This window comes from Panthera tigris, chromosome B3 (assembly GCF_018350195.1).
Source record: "Panthera tigris isolate Pti1 chromosome B3, P.tigris_Pti1_mat1.1, whole genome shotgun sequence".
Classification (NCBI taxonomy): Eukaryota; Metazoa; Chordata; class Mammalia; order Carnivora; family Felidae; genus Panthera; species Panthera tigris.
In genome coordinates this window covers 48,198,620-48,208,297 of record NC_056665.1, presented here as the reverse complement: position 1 = coordinate 48,208,297, position 9,678 = coordinate 48,198,620, and the positions used below count along the sequence as shown (strand labels likewise).

Sequence of the window (9,678 nt, the reverse complement as noted above, 5' to 3'; positions counted from 1 at the left end):
AGAAAACACTGCAGAAATTCTGTAAAGAGAACAGGGAATGACATGTGGCCAAGTGTTAGGCTGCCCTGAAATATAACCGATCAAGTTCTGCATATTGCGTGCCATGGGGGTTGAAGTAAATTAGAGAAGGAAATGAAACAATAGGCTAAAGAAGTAAAAACTAGTATCTTTGAAAATTAGGGCATTTCTTATCTCATGGTATGTAAGAAATGCATATAAACATGATATTTTAAAACCAATACTCTTTTGTATCATTTGAATCATTCTTTTTTACCATATCCATCTTTTATCTACTTCTCAACACCAGGAAATAGCCTCAGCTCTGTTATCTGAATTTAGGCTGATGGGAATGAAATCAACAATATTTATTAAATACCTACTGTGTACCGGACATTTGAAAAATAACAGCTTGATTGAGATATAATTCAGATGCCATAAAATTCACACTTATTTTGATTTGTGCTACTTACTTTTTTATTTCCTTGCTATTTGTTTATGATAGATATTCCACATCTGTGATCCTCTCCAGTTAGAAATTCTTTGAAACGATGCTGTGGGCCTTGCCTGGTAGGAGGATAGAGTCGTCTGACTCCCCCATCCTGCCAATGGCCCCACAGATAGCATAGGTTTTAAACTGGCTGTTGAACCTGTCACCCTGTCAACTTCTGCCACCATCTGAGTGGTTGTGTGGTCCTTGGCACCAATGATGAGGTTTTTGGCAGAGCATTTTCGACCCCATGTACAGGCCCATCAACTCAACAGCATTGTTCTATAAAGTCAAGGATGTGCCTGCTGCCACAGCAAATTCACCCTTTTAAAGGGTATACTTCTCTAGGATTTATATTCCTAGAATTGTGCAGTCATCACCATGATCCAATTTGAGAACATTTCATCCCCCCAAAAAGAAACCTCATACTCACTGGCATATACTTACCATTCTTCTCTCCCTGTAAACCACTACCCCAATTTCTGTTTCTATGAATTTGCCTCTTCTGGACATTTCATGTAAAGGGAGTGATACACAGCTTTTGGGTCTGGCTTCTTTAACTTAGCCTAGTATTTCTAATGTTCATCTGTTGTGTGTATCAGTAATTCATTTATTTTTATAGCCTAGTAATATTCTATTGTGTAGATATATCACATTTGTGTATCTGTTCGTCAGTTGATGAGGAATTGGGTTGTTTCCACTTTTTAGCTATTATGATTACTGCTACTCTGAACATTTGTATACAAATTCTTCTGTGGACATGAGTTTTCAATTCTTTTCAGTATACATCTAGGAATGAAAATACTGGGTCATATGGTAGCTCTATGTTTAGCCAAACTGTTTTCTAAGGTGGCTACACCATTTTACATTCTACCAACAGGGTATGAGGGTTCCAATTTTTCATATCCTTGCCAATACTTATTATGGTCCATCTTTTTTATTATAGCCATCCTAGTGAGTGGTTTTGATTTGCATTTGCTGATGACTAATGATGCTGAACGTCTCTTTTTGTCCTGGTTGACCATTTGTCTTCTTTGAAGAAACATCCATTCAAGTCCTTGGCCCATTCCTTAATTGGGTTATCTGTCTTTTTGCTGTTGAGTGGTAAATGTTCTTTACATATTTTGGATACTAGGCCTTTGTTAGATACATGATTTGTAAATATTTTCTCCCATTCTTTGGGTTGTGTTTTCATTTTCATTAAAAATTTTTTTTTCAATTTATAGTCTAGTTAGTTAATATACAGTGCAATACTGTTTTCAGAAGTACAGTTCAGTGATTCATCACTTACATACAACACCCAGTGCTCATCACAACAAGCACCATTCTTTTTTTTTTTAAGTTTATTTATTTCTTTTGAGAGACAGAGATAGTGTGAGTGGCAGAGGGGCAGAGAGAGAGGGAGGGAGAGAATCCCAAGCAGCCTCCATGCTCCTAGCACAGAGCCTGATATGGGGCTTGAACTCATGAAACCGTGGGATCATGATCTCTTGAAACCAAGAGTCAGATGCTTAACCAACTGAGGCACCCAGGTGCGTCACAACAAGTGTTCTTCTTTAAAGAAATTTTTTTTCTAATTTTTATTTATTTTTGACAGAATGCAAGTGAGCATGCAAATAGGGAAGGAGCTGAGAGAGAGGGAGAGAGAGGATCTGAAGCAGGCTCCATGCTGACAGCAGAGAGCCGGGTGCAGGACTCCAACCAATGAACTGCGAGGTCATGACCTGCCTGAGCTGAAGTTGGACGCTCAACCCAAGTGCCCTCCTTAGTACCCATCACCCATCTAGCCCATCTCCCACCCACCTGTGTCCATCAACCATCAGTTTGTTCTCTATCATTAAGAATCTCTTGTAGTTTGTTTCCCTCTCTTCTCTCCCCCTCTTCCCATATGTTCATCTTTTTGTTTCTTAAATTCCACATATGAGTCAAATGCACAAGATTTTCTATTTCTAGAGTGAAGTATACTGGATTTTGAACCTCCAGGGACATCACCTAAGATGATATAGGTGTGAGTACAGGGGGTAATATTCTTCAGGTCCGTCATAACTGTCAGAATGAAAACAACTTGCATATGATTAAATAATAATGCTTACTTATGGCCATTGCTTAGCTAAGGCTGGGGTTATGAAAGCCTCATAATTTTGTCTGGCCGGGGGACCCATTTTCAATTCTGACTGTGACCAGGAAGTGATACTTTCAACTCGGGGGAATGTTGTCTCTAACATGTTGTCTATAACTGGTGTAGGGTTACCCGATATGTAACGCTTCAACCTCAAACGCTCTTCTCCCTCCCACCTGCCATGTTCTGGTACTCTCAGTAGGGGCACGTGACCTATTTCTGAATACCAGCACCTTCTCATATTTCAGAAATCAGACCAGAAGGACTGAGGTTCTGCAAGAAAAACCTCTGTGCCCAGGAGAGGGAAGAGAGTAAAGGCCAGGACCCCTGTCACTGAGAAGCAGCAATTGGCTTAGTTGTTCATTTCTTTCTGCATGGTGGGAAAGATGATACAAAAGAGCCAGCTAGGATAAGCCTTGTAGGGATAAAAAAGAGAGAATTCATGTTGCACGTGTGTGCATTCATATGAACATGCCTGTGTCCGTGTGTGTGTGTGTGTGTGTGTGTGTGTGTGTGTGTATGTGTGTGTGTGTCTGACCCTTAATGAATGATATGATGGTTCTGTGCACTGTGGCAGGACTCCTAGAATTTGGCCAATCAGTCTTTTCATGGAGTAGGGAGACTAGAGAAGCATGGCTCTCCTGAGAGGCCTTCTCCCAAGCTGTTCAATCAATGTTTTATCTTTTATTTACTTTTTGTATTAGATATCCTGAGTGAACATAAAGTGCTTCTCCTCCTCAGGAGTTTGTTGCATAAACTTGAGAATGATAAACACAGATGCCTTCCTAGAAATACAAAGTCATAAAATTACACCGTTGGAGGAAACCTCTGATAACTTCTAATGAAAGCCAACGCTCTCATTCATGTCTGGAGATAAGGAACCTCAAGCCCAGAGAAGTTACATTTTTTTCACAAGGGCATCCAGATACTCAATGTTCGGAACAAGTGTGGGGTTTGCCATAGCAGAAGTAGAGATGCCTACCATTCAGTATTTTATTACAAATAAGAACTATATAAACCAATCACACCCTAGCTCACCTGGCACATAAATGCAGTATCAACAGGGAATAAACTAAACCAAAAGTCAACCGAAACAAAAACATTCTCAAATGGCACTGCAGAACCAGTCTATTTTCTTATACATGACATAGCTCTCCCATCTTTATCTGAAATGATATTTAACTTGCAAAACTGCCTCTATGTTATCCTCAGAAGTATAGAATTACCAAGGGCTTCTATAATGTGCAACATGCCTAGGGAGAAATAAGCTATGTTAAGAGAGCATTTTGTTAACGATTTATCTGTTTATCTGTTTTTTTTCTACCCCAGATATTGGAATCGTTATTGTAAAACTCAGGTTTTATTTACCTGTGAAGGTTTATTTAACACAGGTGTTTTTTTAATGTTTATTTACTTTTGAGAGAGAGAGAGAGAGAGAGAGAGCACAAATTGGGGAGGGGCTGAGAGGGACACCCAGAATGTGAAGCAGGCTCCAGGCTCTGAGCTGTCAGCATAGAGCCCAATGCGGGGCTTGAACTCATGAACTGTGAGATCATGACCTGAGCCAAAGTTGGATGCTTAACCAGTTGAGACACCCAGGGGGCCCTGACTTAGGATTTTGTGAAACTAGTGGTAGATGTGTTGAAAATGACTAAATAGAATGATGCTGGAATAACAACCTTTTAACATATTTTAAAACATTTAAAACTGGAAACACCTAAAGCAATGGTTCTTAACTTTTTGGACCTTTTTGAGAATCTGATGAAAACTATGGATAGGTCTTCCAGAAAATTTTGTATGTACAAGAAGTTTCAGTTATACTTCCCAGAAGTGACAGAGACCCCAACATCTCTCAATGAAAGGACCTCTGCCGTATACTTACTCCTGTTAGAATCTTTCAGTGCGTCCTTCAGCTACTTTGGTTAAGGAATCGGTCTCTGTTCTGGTCTGATCTGCATGGCTTCCTGCATCTCCTTCTTGCATGACCACATTCTTTTGTGACAACACTCCCTAGTTTCAGGGGCCTTAAAATTTCTGATTAGTCTCTATATCTGTGAAAACTCAAACTCCCTCCTAAGAACTGCCATTATGGGTGTGTTGCTTCCACTCCAAGAGGTATTACAAAATTCTGTCTGCCAATTTTATTTGGCAATACTAAGAATAATTTTAATTTCTTTCTTTGACCCTATGCCCTTCTCTTGGTCTGTCTGATTTCTAATGGCTCCATATTCCCTCCCGATGGGGAGGGGGAGAGTTATATGTTGTGCATATATGCTATATATAACTAAGGTAGTCATATAATTTATAATCAAAATTGTTACACTTTGAGAGTAAAAAAAGTGCTATCAGTAACTACACCTGGACACACAGCGTTGTCCTGCCAAATGAGGCCATACGGCACTACTAGTCTGAAACTAAAGTGCTGCTTGGTTTTACATTGCCCTTATTATTTGGGTGTGTATCTCCCTCAAGAGTCTTGTGAGGAGTGGCCAGGAGTAGGAAATGAAGAGGTGTCCAAGGTGAATTTAGAGCTAGAACCCAGTGTAGCTCTTCTAAAATGCACAGGACAAAGCCTAAGCATATTTGTGACTCATGAATAGTTATTGAAGCTACTTTGCCATCAGCCTGCCTGATGTTAACCCCTAGGGTTGATGCTGCAGGTGCAGCAGGCACAGGAACCAACCTGTGAACTTTTTTGTTGTTCCTACTTCTTATTTCCTATTCCTGGGAAATTCAATTACACTATGTAATTCATAGGCCAGGGTTCTCCATGGGTGTGAATGATTAGTGGATATGAAATGGTCAAACAGGAATACCCCACGGCTACAGTAGCCAGGCTGTATGTTGGACGTTAGCACTTAAACCCTCAGTACCAGGGTACAACCAAAACACACATGTGGCAAACCAGAGAGCTAACTGCAGAGTACAAAGCACTTAGGTTAAGAAGGAACTACTGCCTGAGCCAGGGAGCACAGACGCAGTGGAGGACTCAGATGGAAAGAGACAGGGGGATGAAGAAAATTTTTGTGGACATCATTAGCAATTCAGTGACAATGATGCTGTGCTTAAAAGAAACTTTGGGCATTTGTAAATTCAAGGGAAAAACCATAACCTATATTATGAATATTACATGAAGAAGTAACTGTATGAGGGACAAAAACAGATCTGATGAAGGAAATTAGCAGAATCCTGACAAAATAGGAGAGGAAGAATCTGGGCTAAGCCAGACCAGGACAGAAATCATTCTTCTAACCACTCCAGCTAAGGTATTGCCCGTAGATTCTATATCACATTTCCACAAAAGCTGATGTATAATTTATTAATTATATCCATAGTTAACACTCTTTCAGTCATGCTCTACCAATTATTTTGCTATCAAGTACAGATTTGAATAATGCCTGCAGATATCAGGACTAGCTGGACCTTGAATAATGGTTACACTCAAAATAACTAGAGCTAGAGCTGGAGATCAAGGGCTAGAGATAGAGATCAAGATAGAGATAAAGAGCAGCTAAGTGATTACAGGAGTTGAGGGAGGGTGGGAGAAGAGGTTGACTATGAAGCAGATGAATAAGGGAATTTGGGGAGTGTTTTATATCTTTATTATTGGGGTGAATATGTAACTTTATGCATATATATCAAAATTCATAGAAGACTACATCACAAAGAATGAATTTTACTGTACATAACTTTTAAAATAAATGAGAGATTTAAAAGTAAAAGAATCCAGGACTTTATAGGTAAAACCAAATAAACAATCTCTCCTCTGACATCCTCCTTGTCATTCTAAATTGTTGCTTTAACAAGTTTATATCTTTCTGTTAGGTACAAAGATATATTTGTCTTTCCATATGCAGACCTGTTGTTGGCCCAAAGACACAGTAGGGATAGAACAGGGAATAGTTACATGGAATAATTTGAAGCATTAAAAATTCCATTACACAGTAATAAATAGAACCTCAAGTACTGACATTTCTTGAAGTTTGGAATAATGGTATATGAGGACAGGCATGGAGGTAGAGGAAGATGGACATGTGAACACAGTCTTGAAACAAGTGAGAAAGTAAACCATGTCAAACTCATAGGAAGGGTGTTCCAGTCAGAAGGAATAGCAAGTTGAGAAGCGGTGGGCACATGCTATAGGTTTGATAACTGGCGGTAACACCAGTGTGGATAGAGAGGAGTAGGCAGAGGTGGGGAGCAGCCAGAATGTATGGAGTCTGATGGGCCTTAATAAGAAGTGGTTTTAGTTTAAGTATGGCTGGAAGCCATTGAGGGTAAACAGGGGAATTATCTAGTCTGATTGCTCCCACTGCTGGTGGGAAAACAGTATGGAAGTGCCTTAAAAAATTAAAAATACAACTACCCTATGACACAGCAACTGCACTACTAGGTATTTATCCAAAGGATACAAAAATGCTGAGTTGAAGGAGCACATGCACCCCAATGTTTATAGCAGCAATATCAACAGCCAAAGTATGGAAAGAGCCCAAATGTCCATCGACTGATGAATGGATGAAGAGGATATGGTATATAACTTTCTTACACCTACACAAAAATAAACTCAAAATGGATGAAAGACCTAAATGTGAGGCAGGAAACCATCAAAACCCTAGAGGAGAAAGTTGGAAAAAACCTCTTTGACCTCAGCTGCAGCAGTTTCTTGCTCGACACATATCCAAAGGCAAGGGAAATAAAAACAAAAATGAACTATTGGTAACTCATCAAGATAAAAAGCTTCTGCACTGCAAAGGAAACAATCAACAAAACTAAAAGGCATCCAGCAGAATGGGAAAAGATATTTGCAAATGACATATCAGATAAAGGGTTAGTATCCAAAAAGAATAAAGATCTTCTCAAACTCAGCACCCAAAAAACAAATAATCCAGTGAGGAAATGGGCAGAAGACATGAGTAGACACTTTTCCAAAGAAGACATCCAGAAGACACATGAAAAGATGCTCAAAGATCACTCCTCATCAGGGAAATACAAACTAAAAGCACATTGAGATACCATCTCATACCGGTCAGAGTGGCTAAAATTAACAACTCAGGAAACAACAGATGCTGTCAAGGATGTGGAGAAACAGGGACCCTCTTGACTGTTGGTGGGAATGCAAACTGGTAAAGCCGCTCTGGAAAACAGTGTGGAGGTTCCTCAAAAAATTAAAAATAGAACTACCCTATGACCCAGAAATAGCACTACTAGGAATTTATCCAAAGGATACAGGAGTGCTGATTCATAGGGGCACATGTATCCCAATGTTTACAGCAGCACTTTCAACAATAACCAAATTATGGAAAGAGTCTAAATTTCCACCAACTGATGAAGATGGGGATAAAGAAGATGTGGGGTTTTTTATGTATATACAATGCAATACTACTTGGCAATGAGAAAGAATGAAATCCTGCCATTTGCAGCAACATGGATGAAACTGGAGGGTATTACGCTAAGTGAAATAAGTCAGTCAGAGAAAGACAGATAACATGTTTTCATTCATGTGTGGAACTTGAGAAACTTAACAGAAGACCATGGGGGAAAGGAAGGGGAAAAAATAGTTACAAACAGAGAGGAAGGGAGGCAAACCATAAGAGACTCTTAAATACAGAGAACAAACTGAGGGTTGATGGGGGGGTGGAGGCAGGGGAGAAGGAAAAATGGGTGATGGATATTGAGGAAGGGCACTTGTTGGGATGAGCACTGGGTGTTATATGTAAGCAATGAATCACAGGAATTTATCCCCAAAACTAAGAGCACACTGTACACACTGTATGTTAACCAACTTGACAATAAATTATATTAAAAAATAAAAATAAAGATAATACAAAAAAAAAGATGTTGTATATATATACAACGGATATTTCTCAGCAGTCAAAAAGAATGAAATCTTGGGGCGCCTGGGTGGCGCAGTCGGTTAAGCGTCCGACTTCAGCCAGGTCACGATCTCGCAGTCTGTGAGTTCGAGCCCCGCGTCAGGCTCTGGGCTGATGGCTCGGAGCCTGGAGCCTGTTTCCGATTCTGTGTCTCCCTCTCTCTCTGCCCCTCCCCCGTTCATGCTCTGTCTCTTTCTGTCCCAAAAATAAATAAAAAACGTTGAAAAAAAAAAAAATGAAATCTTGCCATTTGCAAATACGTGGTTGGAACTAGAGTGTAGTATGCTGAGTGAAGTAAGTCAGTCAGAGAAAGACAATTATCATATGATTTCACTCATATGTGGAATTTAAGAAACAAAACAGATGAACGGAGGGGAAGGGAAGGAAAAATAAGATAAAAACAGAGAGGGAGACAAACCACAAGAGACTCTTAAATACAGAGAACAAATTGAGGGTTGCGGGTGGGGTGCTGGGTGGGGGGATGGGCTAAATAGGTGATGGACATTAAGGAGAGCACTTGTTGGGATGAGCACTGGGTGTTATATGTAAGTGATGAATCACTGAATTCTATTCGTGAAATCATTATTACACTATATATTAACTAACTTGGATTTAAATTAAAAAAATAAAAATAAATATTGCTCTGATTGCTGTATGGAGAGTAGACATTTAGGGGTAAGAGTGGAAGCAAAAAGCCATTGGAACTACATAGAAATGGTGGTATCTTAGAAAGACTTTAGTGTGCACGGAGTGGGTAAGAGGAAAAGCTTTTCTCTTTTGCCTAGCCAGAACCCCATCTCCGGCTCATCATTGCAATGATATACTTAATACTATCTTAGGATTTCTTATTCTCCTGGGCCTTAAACATTGTAGTACATACAGAAATGCTTATAGACAACTTAAAAGTAGTTGAAGTTGGAGATTAGGATTTTTTTGTGGCTTGAAAACACATGACTATATCATTTTCTCTAGCAATGTTCAGAAGCCCAGGTGTATATAAATGAAGAAGGAAGATGACTTAATTAACCAAGAGTCAAGGTTTTGCCAGAGATGTGTAAGCGATGAACAAAGGGGCCAAAATAATTTTACCATAATTCCTCCTAAACTATTAATATCTTAGTCCAGTACATAATCCTGTTATAAAAGAATATCACATGTTATCATATGATATATTACTGATGGTAAGAGGACAGTATGAA

General features: G+C 39.4%; 1 pseudogene; it reads right to left on the bottom strand.

Annotated features, from left to right (window-relative positions):
* Positions 1–529: 529 nt before the first annotated feature.
* On the bottom strand, positions 530–1,000 carry LOC102957209 (annotated as a pseudogene).
* Between the last annotated feature and the right edge of the window lie 8,678 nt (positions 1,001–9,678).